We start from the raw sequence: 22,239 nt of genomic DNA, 5'->3' as shown, positions 1-22,239 counted from the left end.
GTGTAAATTATAGGAGACCACGCGTAGTGCGCAATGATAAATATTAATGTGCGGCTGTACATAAATACTAATTATTTACTTCCTTTGCGTCCTAAAAAATGTTTTTAATTAATGTGTGAAATTTTTAAACCCGTAATTCTTACGTAAAATTAATAAAACACGTTACAAGTTGTCGGAATACAATTGCTATATTTAAAAATTTCACTACTTAGTTTAAATGTAATGAAAAAAAATATATAGCTGTAATTTATAGTGACGAAGCGACGTTTTAAATGAAATGTTATAGTGACATACCTTCACATGCGTTACCATTGTTCCTCTCGCCTTCAGAGACATCAGAGACGAGCAGCGGCGACCAAAACAAACGGAAAAAACGCAAACCAAATTAAAACAAACTGAACACGTCAATACGTCCGGCCACTGCAGATATATTCTATCACAAACATATCCGGTCCAACGCACAAAACAAAAACAATCAGCAACACAAATAAATCGGCAACAAAACAAGAGGTTCCGCGATCGAACGACTCGAGCGGCGCGATCCGCGAGCGACGAACGTGCGAGCAACTCGCCTCGCCGACACACAATGCCGCCAGATCGAAGCGCCGACAATACGCGCGCGCTACAATACCGCGCCCCGCCCCGGCCCGCGCACACCCGCGCCCCGCCACCGCCCACCCCGTGCGACAAGGACGCACGCAGCCGATGTCACTAACCTGCGAACAATGCCGTCCTTCGGAGGCCCCGGCACACCATCAATCGAACGTGCCGAGCTGAGCGGCCAGTTCTCAGCACCCACCTAGCACCAGCACACCGCTCGGCCCGAGCCGGCCGTCTCGCTGACACAATCAATTGTCTAACAATAACGGCTGTGGAGCGGAATGTACACAAAGGCGGCGTTTGTCCCTGTCTGACGCGCGCGAGCGGTCTCCCGCTAGCGGCTAGGCGAGCGCGTCCCGCTCTAGGCCCCGCCCAGGTTCGCGGCGGAGCGGAGCGGTGCGGCGGTGCGGTGGTGCGGCGGTGCGGCGGCGGTGCGGTGCGCGTCAAAGCGCCGCATTGTGCGTGTCCGACGTTACGTTCGCACACAACCAGGTGGGAGTGCGGATCTATGAAGGCGTTTAAAAAGTCGATACGTGACGGCGACGTCAGGCAAGTGCCGGTGGTGGCCGGAGCTGGTGGCTGGGCGTTCGGCGGCAGGCGGTGGCAGGCGGGCCAGGCGTGGCCGCCGAGCCGCTCTATTGTGTCGCTCCGATTGTGCGATTGGCGAGCTCCATTGTTACGTCTCGCAGTCACCGGCAATATTTTTAGACGTCGTTAAACGTTTTTTATTGATTACGAAGCGGATCGCGCGAATTATTAATGTAAATAAATGTGTTAATTTATGCTAAATTTATTTCGCAAGGTCAATGTTGGTCGTCTATCCACGCTTGGGCAGGGGAGTTCTCACGGTTGATTCAACTCTCTACCTATAACATTATGCGAGACGCCTCTCGACGCGTTGCTTAGTTGGTAACAAGCCACGCTTGGGTAGTACACATTCGAATCCGAGATGGAAAGTGGCGACTGAAAAGCCGTCGGTTTCTGTTTAATATAACCTTAATCTAAGGGTCACTGAGTCACCAGTCAGCTGTTGGTAAATGACAATAGCTATACACCCAAATCCACGAGAACAGTCGCTCAGTTCACGGTATTTAATATCAGCATTAATTTGACGTATATAAACGTCTTATGAACTTTGCGGCTTGGACTAACATCGCCCTTTACTACTGAGAGTTCTAACACGTTTGTATACGTCTGTAAAAGTTTAATTATGTTTTGTCTCGCTTCCTCTAAAGCTAAACTTTATATAGAGCAAGACAAAACATTAGATAACATCACAGACTTAGTAAGGCTGTAGAGAAACAATACTAATTAACCTCAAACAATGCAAAGAGTAAGACAACATTATTTAGGTAATTCTTATTAATAAAAAGTCATTGCTTTCTCAGCCTATTTAACGTAAATTATTCCCGCCGGCCAAACCTAACCTATCCAACCCATGCTTTCTTATTTATTTGTAATAAGGTACACCGACAGCACTACATATTACATCAATCAATATTATAAAAACAATAAGGTACAGCATCTGATATATGTGCTACTAATAGGTGAACACAGCATTTACTAATAACAACATATTGAATTAAATCTAAATCTTTTTTAACTCTATGGAGGTTAATGATATTATATTTATTTGGTCTGGTCAATATTCTCACATTTTGGGATCATCGACTCTACTAAAGAATAACAAGGCGGTCATATAGAGTCAGAGCGATGCTGTCCACGTTTTCTAAACTCTTTCAATGTACAGTTATGACAGTAAGTATAATTGTAAGGGTCTGATGGTGCAACCTCATTGTCCTGGGGTTGACCTTCACCAGATAACTGCAAAAAAGCGCTCAGGTTCCAGAGTCAGAGGTTAAAACGATTGTCAAAATTCGTAACGCCATAATTTCTATTGGTTTTGCTTATAACTTAGGACCCGTTTTATGGAAGGAATGAATAGAGTAGGTTCCTATGTTTGATTTTGTATATTATTTTATACGTAACAAAAAATATCAAAAATAAATTCTTTGAAATCAGTATGAAAATTGATTGTAAAATAAAGCAGTTATTCATATTTGAAATATTGTTGTGGATAAAAGTAGGAACATTGTCTGGTTATCATGCTCTCTTTCTCACTCACGCACTATTATGGCCGATGACACTCGGTGACGTCACAGTTTGTCATTTATGTCATTCGACAGCTAACTCTTGCACAAAATTTAAAAGCTTTTTATTATGGCGTGGATATTGAATATTCTGTATTGGACTATAATGAGTCGAGATTAGTGGCTTACATAAACTTACAATTGGATTTTAAATATTTAAAATCCTCTTTACATTATATTCAGCTTTATATTAGTTATACTTATAACATTCATATCGACTACCTACCGACTGCTTCGGTGGCGTAGTTTTATCATGGTACGACTGCAGTGCTATGGTCTAGGGTTCGATCCCCGGGTCGGGCAAAGTGATATTGGGTTTTTCTACTCTGAATCAGTTGCGACTGGAATTTGTAACCGATATGGCTATAACTCGCCTATCACATCATGGGACAGAATACGCGCGGCGAAAAGTGGGGGCACCAATTGCTTCTCTGCCTAGCCCTTCGGGGATTTCGGCTTATGTGGTTATATATTAAAATAGACAAACCGACAAACAGCTTTATAAATATGTCTCATAACACTCAAAGCATATTTTATTACATATAAAAATGATATATAAATTCAAATCTCTACATTATCGATTTTATTAGGTTATGATTGATATTAATAGATTTTAATAAAAACCATGACAAATAAAAACTTTGTAATAAAATTTCGCGAAATTAACCAATTCGTGGGCAAATAGTTTTTTTTATTGCCTTAGACGACCAAGCAGTTCGCCTGATGATAAGCAGCATCCGCCGCTCATGGACTTTGCAATGCCAACACAAAGGCAGCTGAAGACCGTGCGGAATGGAGAGTCACTGTGGATGTCCTCTGCCCCATTTAGGGGACATAGGACTTAAATGAATGAATGATAATTAATGACAGGAATATCCACTATTGATTGCTTGTGGCAATTGCAAAATGTGATTCAGTTTTTTCTATAAAACTGCAGTTATAAAATGAATGAATCGCCTCGTTAAATCCACTATCATTTAATAATACCAATTATACGTATTTTGCATGAGTATCTTGTTCTATGTAATTGCAAATTGTGAACAGTATTTGGTATTTAGAAAAAAAAAGCAATACTTAGCGGGTCCTATATTGATAATGTGCTAAGTACATAGAGATCATGATAGCTTAAATTTAATTTAAAATTATTTAAAAAAATATTTAATGTTAACCCATTTCGGGCCTGTTTTACAACTTCTGAATAAATCATCTCGTAACGCATAAGCCAACCAAATAAAAAAGTCACACTACTATGCTTCTAAATAAATTATAACAAAATGAGTATTATTTACATTAGCTGCCAAAGAAATTTTACTTATAACTCGCGAAAAAGGACCTTATTGTATCAAAGTCAACTGCAAACAAGATAAATACAAAACTATAAAAAGAAAACGTTCGTATTATTTAATAAAAAAAAAATTCACGTCGAATTGATAACCTCCTCCCTTTTTTTGAAGTCGGTTAATAAAGAATTCGCACGTGTCTTAATTAGACAGTCTTCGAATGAGTTTGTATTCGTTTGAGATCGCATTCTGACCCACATTGGGGTGCGGGCGTGCCTCGCCGGGGCCCGGGGCTTATTGTGTAATCAACATTCGATGCTGTAATTTAACCCTTATGACAATGTGAAAGATGTTTTTATACTAGTACTGTTACATAAATTCTTTAAAAAATATTTAATAAATGGATTTAGAAAATTTTAATTTTTATCAATGCGGAAAAATAAATTCATTAAGCATATTTAAGAATGTAAATAAAAAGGATTTCATAAAATTAAATATTACAAATTTATACCACTTTGAAAGACCAAAATGTTTTAAAACAATATTCAAAACACCACATTAAGTCACATTACAAGGAATATCGAGGTGGCAATTACCTGATTGGTTTTTGGCATTTTGTACACAAGCCCGCAGTCTCAAAGATTTGTAAAGGTAAGATTGGATGTTTCGATAATGTTTAACTTGGTATTTTGAACTAATTTTAAGACGTTTCAATGGTTCGGGATGTTTGTAAAGGATGGTTTAAATGAGGGCTGTCTGTTGTAAAGTACGGGTTAGTACAAACACTATCAAAAGGCTGTATAAGAATGTCTTTGCCAAAGAGTAATGTTTAGAAAAAATATTTTACAGATTTAGAACGCTTTGAAATATATTTTAATTAAAAAAAAATACCGTATGAAGTATGAATTTAAAATATTTTTATGCCAGTAATATTTTTATCGCATTTGGAATCGTTTTCAAATATTTAAATTTAGAACGAAAAAAGAGTGTTAACAAAAGAGCGTGATCGATTTAAAATAGGAACGGTTCAGTCAGGTCGGCACGCGGTGTCGACCGAGGGCGCGCCATCGGCTAATTGGCATCACTTAGCGCGAGCGGACTATCTATTTAAAGATCATTCGTTCGTTCATTCGGTCGGATCTAATGCCGATCCGTTCACCTCATTGTGGCATTTCCGCCTCTGTTTCGCTCAATGGCATCTTTTATCGGTGTCGTTTCGCTAATTGAATTTGCGTTGCGGTGTTGTTCTTAATTCGAAATTCGAACTACACTCCTGGTTGTATGTATCAATTTTTCTGTCTTGTGTAATGTATTAAAAATAAATGAAAAAGTCATTATCGCTGTTGGTGGATGTAATTAGCGTTGGTTTTGTTTCTTTTTTAAGCTACGGAATGTGGTCAATGAGCTCTTGTGGCCTCGAAAATGATATACGCGATGAAAACTCTTAGACAAAGAACTAAGAGTGAATGGAAATTAGTAATCATTGTTTTGATGTTTTATTCGCTACAAATCAGATAAATGACGTAAGATGAAATGTTTTTGCCTCAGATGGGGCGGTAATATATTTGACTTAATTTTTTTCGACAACTGAACGACAAGACTTACAAATAGTTCATGATGGTAATCATTACTGCCCTTAGCAACCAAAACTTCGAACTACAAATCGTAATCTCGCACTCGTCATCCTAACTTCTGACCTTAAGCCTCTAACTACAAAGCTCAAAATAACATATTTTTTATAGCATCGCTAATGTTACCAAAATATCCATTGCTACCCTCATTCGTAAAACTCTCGAACGAAGTAAATATTTAACTTTTTAAACGACATATCGATGTTATTAATGGTAATGTTCGTCCCATCCCTGGCCGAGGTATAAACGACGCTTTTAAGGAAAATATTAGTTGTAATAAGTAACCGCCATTCCCATTTGGGGATGCTAAGTGACTGGGATTTTTGGAGATGGTTGGAGTGAAACCGTTGCGTGTTAGGTTCAATATTGTAACTTATTTCTAAAGTACATATATACTATGACATATTGACTATACTGCATCGACGTTATTTATCAATTATTGATTACAGAGCATCACTGTGATAACAAGTCATCGTATTAGAGTCAACTAAACTTCGCTCTGAATTGCGATCAGACGCTGGACAAAATAAAACTTAACATCTCACGTCTCAGGATGGCGAGCGCAGTAGAATACCAAGCAATACTTTGTAATTCAAGGTGTTGGATGGTATTCTACTGTATATGGGCAGTCGTATAGTAAGCTATAGCCATATGGTAAGCCATCAGGCGAACGGCAAGCTCGTCTCGTCATTAAAAAAAGCAGATATCAACATCTCGGATGATATCTTAAGTCACAGGATATGAGTTTGACAGCTGAGTTTGTGTAACCGACTCAGTTGAGATCAAGCTCCTACAGGACAGTTTAAACTTGGGTTATTAAACAGTAATACGTGACCATGAAGGCTGCAAAGTCTTCGAAACGGTAGAAAACTGAAATTATTAAAACCGCGATAAAATCCGAAAAATAGCTTAATTTTAAATAGTAATGTGTTAAATACTTGAGATCGTACTCAAGGGTATGCTATATTTATTGATACGGTAACTTATACTTATATATGTCCATAATATCGTCTTTATATCACTGTTTAGTGATTAAATAGAGGACCAATTAGTCGCTGTATATAACATAGTATTCAATTAATATTTTTTAAAAAGTGTATAACTTTTATTTGACCTGAGAATCGAATTCAAACCTAATTTATACCTAAGCACGTTGAAAATGAGTCAATCTATCTATTTATACATATTATAAAACAAAGTCCCCTTTTCTGTCTGTATGTTATCGATTTTCTCAAAATCTACTGAACTGATCTGTACGAAATTTGGTATGGAGATAGTTTAAGACCCTGGGAAGGTTATAGGCTTTCTATCCCAGGAAAATATAGCGGGACTTTTATCCCAGGAAACGCGAGAAAAGCCGCGACTAAAACCTAGCAACGTAATTCCCCTTTTCTGCCTGTCTGTATGTTATCGATTTTCTCAAAATCTACTGAACTGATCTTTATGAAATTTGGTATGGAGATAGTTTAAGACACTGAAACGGTTATAGGCTTTCTATCCCGGGAAAATATAGCAAGACTTTTATCCCAAAAACTCCTTCACAACAAAGCCGCGACCAAAACCTAGTAACGTATAAAACAACAAAATAATCGCAACACAAAACTCCGTCAAAACGTTTACAACTAACGTTGAACTCTAAACCGAACAGGTGCGACAAAACGATAAAGTTAAAACACTTGGTTATGCAAATGAGCAACACGATCATGGGAAAATGTCCAGATGCGAGACAAACATAAAAATCTACATAACGCATTATGTTAACAGCATGGTTAGACGATACGCGGTCTTAGGTTCGATGCGCGGATTTAATATATTTTTTGAGTAAATGATCATTTATATATCATAATACATTTTTTTATTGCTTTGAATGACGAGACGAGCTTGCTGTACGCTTGATGGTAAGCGATATGACCGTCAGTAAACATCATCCAACACCTTGAATTACAAAGTATTGTTTGGTATTCCACTGCGCTCGCCATGAGACATGATAAGTCTTATGTCCAGTAGTTACACTGGCTACAATGTCCTTCAAACCGGAACACAACAGTGAGTTCACACTGTTACTTGGCGGCAGAAATAGACATTGCGGTGGTACCTGAGCGGATTCTCACATATGAGAGACCTACCAGTAAAAAATAAATTCACCAGTAAATATCTGTAAGTTAAATCATGATTTAGGCCGGCATAATTGTCTCGACTGGGGCCACTCGTCAGTCGATACTATTTCCCTACTTTACGATAATAAAGAGTCACTTTATCTATATAAATGTACATCAGCTGCGGCTTGAGAATAGGGATTAAAGGAAGGTGTTTGAATCAAAAAATCAAAACGCATCAGATTTTGCCAAGATATTTTTTAAGACAGTGGTACTATGTGAGTCAGTCTGATCTATAGTAATATATGTTTTTGGGGAATAGGTTAGTAATACTATTTAAGGCAGTACTCTATTGTATGCAATTTTTTTATCGCTGGCTGGTTTAAAAATGTATTAAAATATAAAAAATAATTAGTCAAAGAGAATCTTAAAATATGTTTATAGGGAATAGGTTAGTTATTATTTTTTATACATTGGTTTATTCATTATATTTTATGTTCGGACATTTTATTTATGTTGATTCCCCCCATATTAAATGGTAAAGTATTTAATTGGCCTGTTACAACTATTTCGATGATATAAACAGCGTCAACAGTTGGTGATTTGAGACATTTACTTTGATAGCTCAGAGACCAATACGAGAAGATTTTTTTCGCAGTTAAATTGCTTTAGACTGCACCAGTTCAGATTTCGGAGGCTCTACCATTATACTTGACAGGTCAGAACATTTTCATATTAATATTGTACGGAACCCAGCAAAATAAAACCTTTCAAACTTGCCCGCCGCCTTTAGATTCGTAAAAAAGATATTTACGACCGTTTAAACTCACTAATGCGAGCTTTTAAACTATATCCGAGCTTTTTCACTCAATCAACTGATTTTTACTGTACAAAACTTTATTATGAAAAGCATTAATGAAGTCTTATTTATTTTGCGCCGGTTTGATTCTCGGGTAGGTATTAACTTTGAGTATGAGATGCAATATTAAGAATTTAATGGTAGAAAGAGATGAAGCGATTATGCGGCCTCTATTTTGACTCTACGTATAGCATATCTACGGGCCGCGTAATTATTTTATCTCTATCACATTTTAGTCTCAGAGCTCTACGATCTAGAATCGAACTCTTGATACGTCTCGAGTAATCAACTAACCGCTCAGCTATCAATGCTTTAACACTAAATCTTCTTGAATGTAATATTTTTAACCCTCTTACAACTTGAACTTTACAAATCCCTTCTCATAACAAACCAGTATCTTTTTATGATATTGTATTCATTTTATCCCTGATACCATTGTCTGGAATCAAACCCGCGACCTTGCGTATCAAATCCACCATCTCTACCAATCCAATTTTCTCTACCAATCTCTATCAATCTCTACATTGGCCATTTAGAAAAAAATCTGTCTCTGGGCGGAACCGTTGTGGCGACAATGGGGCATTGTGTGGTGGGCGTGGTCCATTGTCGCTGTCGACCAATCGCAGCGCTCTGTTTAACAATAGCTCGCCGAATTGGAATGCCGCGTTGCTCTATTGTGGCCTTTGCTTGTGTGAGTGTTCCATATTTGAAAATCCATTATGTATTGGGCTACAGGTGGCATTGTTGGCTAGAGTCCAAGATAGATACAGCGGTTGTCTGTATTGTTTTTGGACTTTAGTCAAATTATGACCATTTGGTGCAAATTTTTTTAAGTGTTTTATAGATTTTGGTGAAAATGATATATTTTGTAGAGTATTCAAAGGCGTGTTCTAAATAATTTTAAGTGGCATTGGTATTATGTTGTTATGATTGTAAAATATTAATCATTTTCTTAGCTATAAATTATGTGAAATATTAAATTACGACAAATAAATTTGAACCTGCGCCTCACAAAGACTAGTCCACTAAGCCTAACTTCCGCGAGATCCAAATATAACATCATCAATATCTCCGGTTTACGAACAATTTAACTTGACACCTGACCGGGAATAGAACCACTATTCATAGACCAACAACAAAACCAAAAGCGCCGCGGCGAAGCGTTAACGTTACGTCACCGCGTTGTCTTGTATGATACGTGGACGCAAACACACCGGTTTGGCGCGATGAATATTTAAGACTATGAATGTTGGTTCATACGCGTTTGTGTTAGGTTATAGTATAATTTTGTACTAAGTGTGAACGTTAACGCGTATGTTTGATATGAATTGCGTTTGTTACTTAAGTTTTATTGTTATTGTATAAATGTGAATATTTAAATAAAGAATTCTACATACTATTAAAAGGTAGGTGTTACTTGTATTTTATAAAACGGCTGAACCGATTTTGATGAAGTTTTTAGCATTATGTTAAACGAATCTTCAGTGTGCATTTAAAAACCATAGTATATATCTAGTAGAGTGGATGTATATATCGCTATTATTTCCACACACTATAATTTAATTATTATTATTAAGCAATTGATTTTGGAATATAAGTCTTAGAGACTTATTCTAAGCAACCACCTACGTCGAGATTTTGGACTAGTTTTCTTTGTTACTAAAGCATCTTACTATGTTCAGCTATTTTTGTGCCTGACTGTACTTGAGATTGTCGCGGGCGGTGTCGCAAACAACACATAATATTTTTATCTGTAGGATGTATTAAGATTTCAGTGTGGGATGCTGTGTTCATTACGCCGGTCTGGACAACACCTGTCAGTTGACAGCGGTAGCGCAGTGGTTAGTTTGAAACGGGAGTGAGTTCGATTCCCGTGCCATGACATTTCTTTCTGGAATTTGAGAATTATTATGGATGGTGCTCGAAAAATATATTTTAGAACAGTCAGGGTAAAACTGGTAAGAAAAGTAAAAAAATTTTTTTTTTCAGTTTGTTGGTTCTATCACCGGTCATTGGAGTCATGATGAATAAAACATTTATTTGAACTATTATTCAACAAAAAATCTTGCCTAGATTGGCCTTCTAGCCCGATATGGATAGAGTATATAGCACCGTGACAATGCTCCGATCAATGCAGTATCGACGCAAGTACCTTGAGATAAAGCCGTATTTCGCTTCCAGGAACACAATCGCCTTCTAAACCCACAAACCCTGAACACGAGCAAAAAGCAATTTTAAAGGACATACATTTCAGATCGTAGTAACTGAACGAGATTCACATATCTGCGGCTTGCTTCGCCTCATTTCAAACCACCCTTCAGCCGCCATTATATCCTGAGCTCCCGCGTCCCCCGCCACCCATTCAAACAAATCTAAAACGGGGTGATGCGATGCTTTTGCAGAGCTCTTTGTTACTGGTCGGCTACTACGATTGACGCTGTCATTGGAATTTGAACTTTATACAAAATTTATTAGAGTTGGTTTTTGATTGTATAGACGTTGTAGAGGATTTTAACCCCCTTTTTCTCCCCCACCCCAGAGTCAACGTCTTGGAAATGTTTAGTCTTTCCTTATACACGTTTTGTTTGGCTTTTATTCTATCTCTTTTATGCTTTTGTACGATGTATTTTGGGTGTGGTGTTGGATCTTTGAAGATGGGTTCTTTGTGTTGGATATTCATTCCCACGAATCGGGATTATGGTTATTTTAATATCTACGTATTGATTTTTTAAAGGTTAAAGTTGATTTACGCACGACCAGTTATATTTGACCCCTGCTATCGTTTGTAAAATGTGATTATTGTATGGTTTGATTTGCTGTTAGAGACCTTTTAGAGTTGGGCTTTGGTGAAATACAACTTAATAGGGTACCGGACTCATTTTTGTTCTTTACTATTATCAAATATTTACAAAATATAAATAATAACACAGAAGGAATTATTAAATTCCGGAAAGAAATCAGCAAGTTATAAGTCTTTGAATTTCGGTGGAAGGGGTAATTAACAAGAAAAAGAAAAGAGACGAAATACCCTCATGTGACGTCATCGGGAATAACGACGCGTGGGCAAGAAAGAGATGAAGCGATATCCCCACATCGCGCCCACTTCTGCACATTACAATATTTTAAATATCAATTACTCGCTCATTTTTGAACCAATTTTTATGTAGTTTTCGCAGGGGTGCTTCTTTTTCGTATTATTAACCATTACATATAGAATAATATACAAAATCAAGCTTAGGCCGGTCCCCTATTCTTTAGCCTCATTGCTTTAATGGTTAAATATAACCTTTCCAAATGTCAATGAACTATACGCCTATACCTACCCCTTTGGGTATAATAGCGTGAATATATAATTATCTCAACGGAGGTAATTAAAATCTCCTCAACAAGAAGCTTTAAACTATGCGAAATCCTGCATATCACTGGGCATCAACCCTTTATAGGGCGGAAGTAACTTCTATCAACCCCTACCTCGAAATGAAGACCCTTTGGTAATTAGAAACAAGTAAATATACATCCATATCGTTTTAAACTGATTTCATGGTTATTATAATCTTACTTCGTATTAATATAAACTAGTTTTTGACTATACTTTCGCCGAGTAAAAATATTGTCCCGGATAAATATTTAGGATTATAAGTGTTCTATAGCATTCAGAAGAAATATAGCTTCCGATTTGTGAAAAAAAATCACTATCGGTTTAGTAATTTTTTGATATTAGCGCGTTCAAATGGTTATATCTTACTATCAGGCGTATTTTTCATATTCTTTGTTATCGTTATCATTAGGGGAGACCTATATTGGTAGTGGACTTCTTGAGGCTTCTAGTAGATAATGATCTTGATATTATAATTATACCAGCTTTTGCCCGCCAGCGAGAAAGGATTTTCCGGGATAAAAATCCTGCTACATATTTTTTCGGGATAGAAAGTATATAACCTTCCCAGGGTCTTAAACTATCTCCATACCAAATTTCATAAAAATCCGTTTAGCAGACTTTGAGAAAATCGATAACATACACACAGACAGGAAAGGGGACTTTGTTTTATAATATGTATAGAATATAGATATTATGAAGTGATATTGAAGTTTGAAATAAACTCAAAACTATATATTCGTTATGTATTACGCTTACAAATTGAATAATTATTTTAGTCCGACACTAGATACAACACAAAGTGAATAAATACGTAGAAAGAGAGGATTCCGTCGCTCCGTCGGACTGAGGACAGGGAGGGGCGCCAAAAAGTAAAAAGTAGAAAGATGCGGAGGAAAGAGCAGTGGCGCCTTTGTGTGCTACCCCGGTACCGATAGCAGATAAAGTTAGTTCTATGTAACCAGTTTATACTGTGTTAAATAATATTAGGATTATCGCGCAGTATCACGTGTGGAATTTGTGCCCGATATGCCGATAGTATGGAAAAGTTCTGGAGACGTCCTTCAAACTGGAATACAACAGTGACTACACACTGCTGGCAGCAGAAATAGTCATTGCGGTATTAACTACCCAGGAGGACTATCACATATAAGTGACCTATCACCATATATTAGTGAATCGAATTAGATATAATATGAATGAAATGTTTAGCGAAATAATTTTAAGCAATATGCTTTATGTTTACTGTCCTTCTTAACCTTAGGACACGATTATGATGATAAATTAAAGTAAATTGTTTTGCTGTCAGTACTAAACAGATACAAGTTTGTAAAGCTTGTCTGTGGGGGAGACAAAATTAAGAGACACTTTGTGAGCGCTCATAAGGGGGGGTATCTATGTATGAACGTAGTATTGTGTCAGCTATAACGTATACACAGCTTTATAACGTCTTAGTAGAGCGGGTTCTTCAAGGATACCAAAGGTTTCGGATAATTTTAGTTAATGATTTTGGAGTGAATATCGGTGTTACGGAATTTTGGATGTTACTGGCATATATTTAAGGCGTTTAGGTTGAATTTTTGATTTACATTGAAGACGACCTTGAGATTATCGAAAACAAATTATTTTATAATTTACATATATGTTGTATTTGAGTGAAGATTGCATCCGCCATTTTTGATTTCACACGTAGTTGATAACTGGGGCTTTCAGATCATATTTTATATAAAACTAGTTGATCCGACAGACGTGTCCCGTCTTAACTATGAATTTGCAGCGCGCATTCTGTCAATCGCGGACAGTTATTTCAAACAATTGACAGTTATATAAAATTAATATTTTCGTTAAGTTTTCTTAAAGTTTTTCTTTCATAAGAACCTTCTCTTGACAATAACAAACACAACAAAAAAAAGTGAAATCGGTCCAGCCGTTCACGCGTGATGACGTGACCAAGGGAAATAGGGATTAATTTTTATATTATAATGTAGATTACCTTTTTTTGTTATACCGACATCGTAAAGTGACCCCACTGGACCTGATCATAAGAGTGGAGTTCATATAGAATGTCGACTGATGAGAGGTGATCCTCACCAGTCGACATAATGTCGGCGTTTGAACCGGATATACACAGGCTGATCCCGGAACGCGACATACTTATATAAGTGGACCTTGGAGTTAACGTCTTGTGTACGACGGTACAGTACCCTGTCAGATATAAATATTTTAATGAAATTTAATCATTTATTAGGTTCCGTCAATATTAATTCTATCAGTTCGGAAAGCATAAACTAATAATATTAGATTAAACCTGAGTTCTCATTATGCTCATTCAGTTTTAACGAATATTGTTCTGTCTAGATAGCTTATGTATGGATTATATTACAAAAATACACTAACTATGGCTTCAAATATTCTAGACTCTACTTTAAGCCCATAGTCTGCCTAGAGGTTGTGTTACGAGTTAAAGAGATGGATGTACCAGGAAGCCATGAGTTCAAAGAAGTTGAGTCATAGTTCAGTTTGCAGCAGGTGTACTGGGAACTTCTATTTCGGCCGATAATATTGAATATCATTGGCATCGTGTCTAATGTCGACATCATCTATTGTTAATAATAGATAACATATGCGTAGTATATGCAAATTTGAGTTACGAAACGTTGCTTTTGTTTGACGTTACAGGTGAAAATGGAATATAGTTTAAGTTTTTAGAATTGTATGATTAAAGTACGTAACTATTCACTCAATGCTTACAGTTTTTATTTATATCATCAAAGTAGAATAAGCACGTCATACAAGGTAAACAATATATTTGAAACTTTTTTAAACAAACCCAGATTTTTCTTTATGGGCTTGGTATCTAAGATTACAAGATGAGAGCTCTTTGAATCAAACTCTAGCGAGACATATGACATTTAGAGTAAATGTTTTCTACAAGCTAGGGAAAGTAACACCATTACACATTTTTGGTCAGGATGTTTGTTGCTATAGATTCGTATACTATATTAGATAAATATAAAAGTATAACAGTGAATTCAAATCATTGGTATGAGCGACATCCCATCTTAAACTCAACCGAATGAAGAATTAACAGTCCCCTTAGATTGTTCCAAAAACAATACAACTCGTAAGTAAATTTTAATTTTGTTTGTGATTGATAGAGACCTATGCGACAGTGCCGTTTTAGTCTTAACCAATCACAATAAAACTACACGGAGTACTATCGTGTTTTTTGCCAGATGCTAAACACACTAATATTTTTTATATTTCATCTGCGCATTTAGCATATACTGCGCGTAATGACAAAGCGTGTAGCGTTATGAATGAAACAAAAGCGTGTTGCAAATGTCGCGCGCCAACGCAACAACAATACCGACACAACACAAGCGACTGGCGACGCACCGCTATTTATATCTACCGGGTCTCTGGAAACATATTATAGATCTTCATAACCTTATTTCATAATACTGGTATTAAAAATGCAAACGTTTGTTAAATTTTTTTCAGTTGAAACGTAAAAAATTGTGAATTTTTTTTTTTCTAATATTTTTTTTAATTTATTAGTATCTAGTGTAATTCGTTAACAACAGTAGCTGTCTTTGTAGAACCACAGAAGTAACTCAAATCAAGCGAGAGTATATTTTTAATAGTTCAAGAACTGAGTAGGTAGATCTTCTTAGACCTCTAAATTAAATAATAAATATAATAAAAAACACCGGATGATATTCTTATTAGAGCGTCTTCTATTTCTCCTTTTCTTATATACCATAGTTGCCTAGAATATATTACCTAGAGAGATAAGACCGCCATTTGTATTTATTAATTTTATTTTAAATTGTTTTACTTGTCGCATAACCGAATAGATAAAAATAGTAATAAGAAAGCTCCGTGAACCCAAACATCTCAACCAACCCATACATCATAAACAAATTAACTAAACAGTTAACATTTTGAAAGAAACCACAATAAATCTAAACTAGATAATAAATAAAACTACTTGACATGATTAACTGACTGGCATGCTGTTAATTGGGCGTAAATTATAGTAATTCGTTTAGTACCTGTCCACCTCTTGCGCGACGCGTCGTTGTTATGAAATGTTAGGTTTTTTATACTTTATAGGTTATTAGGTCATATTAGTTTGTAGGTCGTTTTAGGAGGAAAACGTTTCCGGAGCATTTATAGTATATTGGTAATGAAAATTTGATGGTACAGACAATGAAAGTATTCCTTCAAATTGTACTCCCCAGCGGGGAATCGAACCCAGCTCTAACGCGTGGCCGGGATACTAACCACTATACTACCGAGGACTACTTTTTTTAACATAACGTTACGTTAGCCTGGAATGGGCCGGCTTATACAAACACATTGGACTTTTGGGTGAGTGCTTTAGGCGCTTGCAACCCTTGATGAGGACTTCAAATAAAATTCAAAATTACGTCACATATTATTCTCCTACTTTAACATACTTATAACACAATAGTAATCTAAAAATATTCTTCGAAAGCAACAACAATTCTCACTAGTCGCAATCACTATCGGCGCCAATTGAACAAAACAACAAATTGGCATCTATCCTAGATTCGTGTCAGCGCAACTCAATTAATATCGAAGTCACAATGAACTAGTGACACGGCATGATGTACGTCCAAGTCAATAGTTCTAAATGCAAACACAATGAGAGCATTTGGAAGATCTGCATTGCGTCCAAACAATAAGGAACACTTTGGTATATCATATATATGATGGGTTAATCGACACATCACACATATATTCTATTGGTGGTAGATGTCTGATGCGAGAGGCTGTCTATTTCTACCGTCACGCAACAGTGTGAACGTGTTCATGTGCCGGTTCGAAGGAAATTGAAGCTAGCATAATTATAGGACATTTTACTTAACATTTTGTCAAGGTGATGACTGCCGTGGAGTGCCACGTAGTACTTTTTAATTCATTCTGGTTGCTACCGTTTATAGGTGCTTCCTTCCTAAATGAATTTCGGCCATGGAGGAGGCCTGGCCGATCTCAAATGAGTTTAACCAGGTACGCAGGAGATATTGTAGTGAACAAGTGTGTGCGCAACACACCGGTGCACTTTGTTCCTTCACTCTCATAGTCCGATGCAACGGCATTCCGACATGACAGGAGAGAGATCCGGTGCAGGACCAACGGCTTTGAGTGCTTTTCGGGTAAGAAGGTATCACACCAAACGTATCCTTTACCATCACACAAGTGGTTTGTTCGGCTCATTTTTCATAAGTATAAAGATTTTCTTTGATAGAACTCTCGTCTCCCTCTCTCTCTCTCTCTTTCTCTCTCAATTCTCGCAAAACAAATCCATTGTCTGAGAGACATCCTTCAAAAGCTCAATTAATATCAGAGCCACTATGTGCTGACACCGTCATGTGACTTATTGTAGTGTCAATTGTGTGCTAAATGTGATCAGAATAAGAGCATTTCGATTGTAAAGATGCTGTGTGTAGCGATAGCGATGAAATATTGAAGAATTTGAAAAAATAAGCCAACACGCTCTTGGTCTACGTGGACTAAGGCCTAAACCCTTACAGTAGAGGAGGCCCATGCCCAGCAGTGGGACAGTATACAGGGCTGGTATTAATCGGTCAGGTCAACATAATTAGGACTGCCCATACTATTTTTTTGGATTTCATTAAACATAAGTAGTTACTACAGTACCAAGATAAAAATATACGATTTTCTGGTACTAGAGTCATTTTTGGTTAACTAATGCGAGTTAACATCCAAAATTTTATCCTTAGTATATTTGCAGCGTATAAAGAACGAAGACTGAAATGTTCAATTCCCCGCTCAATGACAACTCTTGGCGACATTTTCTAAAATCACTTTTAGAATTCAATTCAAAAGCGCACGAAGAACGAAAACATCATGTTTAACTCCTCAGGGCTTTGTTAGCTCCCACTACGAATGACACTTTAGCTAAAACCCTTTTAAAACAAGACGGACATTGTTGTTTTTCGTTAACAGTAAAATGTCAGCTGTAAAACCCGTTTTATGCGTTTGACGTTGAGTTATAACAGTTTCAATAACAGAGTGTGCAAATATGACAGGATTGTTTTGGAATTCTGAATGTTTTGGACTTGACATCTTTGGTACGAAGTGGTGCTTGGAGTAATTATGGACGATTTAACGTTATGTTTGTTTGATTGAAGTAATCTGTTTGAAACTTGTAATTATATAGTTGGGAAATAGGGTCATAATATCTAAACTGTAACAATTATAATAGTTAATTAGTATATACTGTCTACAGAGACGAATGTCCACAAGGTTCAAGACCAAAGGCACACTGATGTTAGTTACGTCTGTATTGTTTATCAATTAGTGTTTGCTTTAACGGTGAAGGAAAACAATGTGAGGTAACCTAAATACCTAAGAATTATCAAAAAATAATTTCGAAGGTATTGTCTGCCAATCTACACTAGGCCTGCGTGGTGGACTAAGGCCTAATCCTTCTCACTAGTAGAGGAGGCCCGTGCCCTGCAGTGGGCAGTAAATTATACGAGGTTGATGTTATTATATTTATATTATTATTACATAGGAAATACGTATATTGATATTATTCAAATTCTTACACATAGTGGTGTTATTAATATGACTTTCATCCGACAATATTTTTTTTAGCTTTTTATGAAACATATTTTTGTAATCGATCGATGACCCGCGAGAGAATTGATCATACTCTTATCAATTTCAAATACAATATTAACGTTTAAATAAAAATATATATAAAGGAAGTAAGGAGAGAGTTATTAGTAACTCTACAATAAGCCATTGTAAGGACAGTAGAGAGGCGCATTGGCCAGGTTTATTAGAAGACACCAGTTCCTAGAACAAACTAGTACCGGGAGAGTACTTTGTTGCGTAGACGAGATATGTTGAGTGTTTCAACTGCAGGATGGGTGCTTTTTTATTTACAGCTCTGGCTTTGAGGCCATTGTCCATTATTGGGGTTAGATTAAGTTTGGTTTTGAAGTGTTTCGTATTCTTTTTGTGTATTGTATGTAGTCTAATTGTGATTTTTATAATGAAATATTATAAATATATATTTTTTTAAACATATAATTACATACATACATAACATCACGCATTTATCCCCGAAGGGGTATGCAGAGGCGCGACTAGGGCACCCACTTCTCGCCAAGTATGTTCCGTCCCATGATATGATAGGGGGCGAGCCTATCGCCATATCGGGCACAAATTCCAGACTCCGGGCTGATACTGAGCAGAAAAACCCAAATATCACTTTGCCCGACCCGGGATTCGAACCCAGGACCTCAGAGCGCTATTGTACCGGACGTGCAATACAACTACGCCACCGAGGCAGTCAAACATATAATTTTGTTTATTTATTGACAGTTGTATATACGCATATAGACAATCTATATTTTATGATTTGGGTTGAAAAAAATTCACAATTTTATTTTATTAATTTGTCACAACACAAACATATTTCCTTAAATATATTTCTATATAAGAAAAACTTTTCAATTTTTACTTGGTTTACCGTCGTCGTTTAAACAGCCGCAGTGTTTAGAAAACATTTTCCAATTGTTAAAGCCCAGAGCTGCAGGACGCGGTATATTTAGTGCCGAACGACACCGGTGGGTTGGCACCATCCGCTAATTATTGCCGCGACGTCACGCTGCTTTGTTTGAAGTTCCTGCACTGAGATGGTCGTGAATTGGCTGTCATCATGGGTACCGCTAAGATTTGAGAAGGTGCATCTGTATCTACGCACAATACTACATACTATTATTAAGTTTTTCAAATTCAAATCGCGCTTTATAAAATCCTTAACCTATAAAATAAAAATCAGTCTCTATTTCCCTTGGTCATCGCATCACGCGTGAACGGCTGGATCGATTTCTCATTTTTTTTGTTGTGTTTGTTATTGTCAGGAGAAGAATCTTATGGAAGAAAAAATTAAGGAAGTTGAGCGGAACGTTAGAAAATTTAAGAAAAGTTAATTTCAGCGATTCACAGAAGGCACGCTGTAAATTCATAGTTCACAGGACATCGTCTCTCAGGTCAACTAGTGCTTTATAAAAAAAACCCCTGTGTTCAATAGTTCCTATTGTTGCAGATTTATTCAGTGACATATTTGTGTGATTTATTTCTGGGAAGGGCTGGTCGTTATGCCATTATGTTATGACATGTCTTACTGTAAGCTGAGCAAGGCATTAGAAACCAGAGCGTAATTAGCAAAAGAAACAATTTTGTATCTTTATTTAACAATAGGAAAACACCGCGAGGAAACTCACCTGAGAAATTCTCTAAGAATTTTAAGAGTATGTGAAGTCAGAAAATCCGCACTAGACCAGCGTGGTGGGCTAAAGTAAGTATATAATACAGGGATGATATTATTATTATTTTAATCAATATACAGTAAATACCACGTCAGATTACGACAGCATACCCTTGAAGGATTAAATAGGCGTGTGACTAGTGCAAATTTTGACGGATACAATAAGAACAAAGGCATGTATTTATTGACTAAATTTCTTATGGTGTTGGCGACAATAACACTGTATTACTTATATAGTAGAAGTATTATATTAAAAACGCTGTTAAATAACGTGTAAATTCATGCTATAACGTACGCAAAACATCACAGAAAGTGCGAAACCAGAAAACCATCACTTCCAAGTTAAAAATAATAACATTAAATGCAAATGGACGCCAATCCACGGCGCGTTCACAACACACACGCGCAGTTTATGAATTATAGTAGTCTATTCTTGTGCCCGCTTAAGAATGGACGGCGGTCCTGCATCGAAAGCATGATGGAAGTGAAGTTATGCTGAACGGAATACTTTGATCAGAAGTGTGGATTTGGATTAGACTAGGTGTTTTGGGTTTTAAAATTATTCGCTCTGTAGGTCTTCGAGTATTGGTTAACATTGGAGTTCGGAAAAGATTACCAAAATTTAATATTCGAAATGTGTAGGAACTTTTTTTCCGAATCTACATTGGTGTGAGATAAGATGCAATGTCTATGATGATGCAAGTAGTATGCTGACCTTCCATAAAAATTGAGAAAATTATGTTTATGTATTTTTATTTTGTCTAGAAATTATTATTGATAATTGTTTCTGAATATTAGTTGTTTAAGATTCCCATACTAGAGCTACACCATGAATTAGGTAATAAAAAGTCTCAAGATGGGGAATAAGCATGTATGCACTTAAAGCTGATTCAGTATTTAATATCGCACAATTCATACAGGTTGATAACCAGAAAACATCCTTATTATTAAGTACTCATACATTAAAGCGTCCCTTCCACTCAATACGTGCAAAACCACACAAATTTAAAATTATAAATACATCATCATGTAAGAAGCATTAGTCGACACCTTTTAATATCAATCATGCGGGAATCTTTTAGCAATATTTTATGCACATTAAACAATATTTTTTCAGCGGTAATGGCGGATGTTTTGGCGCGAAACGTCGCTTCCGGTGCGACCGCACTCGCGCGCGGAATCGTCGCGTCCGGCGCAAGCGCACCAATGGACATGTCGTTTCTTTTAACGCATCATTTAATCTTTTAGTGTATTGTTATATTTATGCGAGTGAGATGTGAATTCTTATTTTTTGATAAGTGCTGAATGTCCTGTTTTTTGGTTATAAATGTGTTTGGAACTTTCGTTCTTAGTATGAATTAATCTCACTGTCAGTGCTTATTGCGGAATTTCTGGTTTGTAATAATACCATAACAATATAATGTTTTGAATAAACCTTTCTCGGAGTTAATAAAGAATTAGCACGTTATGTCAGCTGACGATATAACCTTTTATTGATATTGAAGGAACAAGATCAATTATTTATCTGATCTACTTGATGTAAATATTTTTTACATGAACTATAAAATTCTAATCATCTCTGCTCATAGATTCCAAAGTATTGGACCATTACGGTTTTTTTTTTCGACATTTTACACACTGCTTATAAAATGATTCACAAAACGATTCCAATACATTTGAAAGTGAACGTCATAAATTCCAGTTAACTGTTAACAAACGGTAACTTGTTGAGCGCATCCCACCCTTTACAACAAGACAAATGTTTGCGATCAACCCTATTATTTGGGGTTGCATTGTTGGTAGGGTTGGCACGCTTCGAAATTTTTAGTTTATCAATTAGGAACTGTTTTAATAGATATTTGTGTAGATTTGTGAATAATATTATTATAAAATTTAGAGCTACATGAAG

At 36.5% G+C, this 22,239-nt stretch overlaps 1 protein-coding gene across 2 annotated transcripts in view; it reads right to left on the bottom strand.

Moving 5' to 3' along the window:
* LOC115442973 (transcription factor Sox-5) overlaps positions 1-22,239 on the bottom strand; it is a 182,585-nt gene that overhangs the window by 139,769 nt on the left and 20,577 nt on the right. Inside the window, exon 1 of one of the 2 annotated variants that reach the window (XM_030168261.2) lies at positions 295-573. The exons of the other annotated variant lie outside the window; for it this stretch is intronic. The gene's annotated coding sequence lies outside the window, so the exon portion shown is untranslated. Of the gene's footprint in view, positions 1-294; positions 574-22,239 lie in introns of those variants that run through there. 2 annotated transcript variants of the gene reach the window in all.

Source organism: Manduca sexta, chromosome 7, assembly GCF_014839805.1.
Source record: "Manduca sexta isolate Smith_Timp_Sample1 chromosome 7, JHU_Msex_v1.0, whole genome shotgun sequence".
Classification (NCBI taxonomy): domain Eukaryota; kingdom Metazoa; phylum Arthropoda; class Insecta; order Lepidoptera; family Sphingidae; genus Manduca; species Manduca sexta.
Note: the sequence above shows the minus strand (reverse complement) of the source record. Positions and strands in the feature narration are given on the sequence as shown.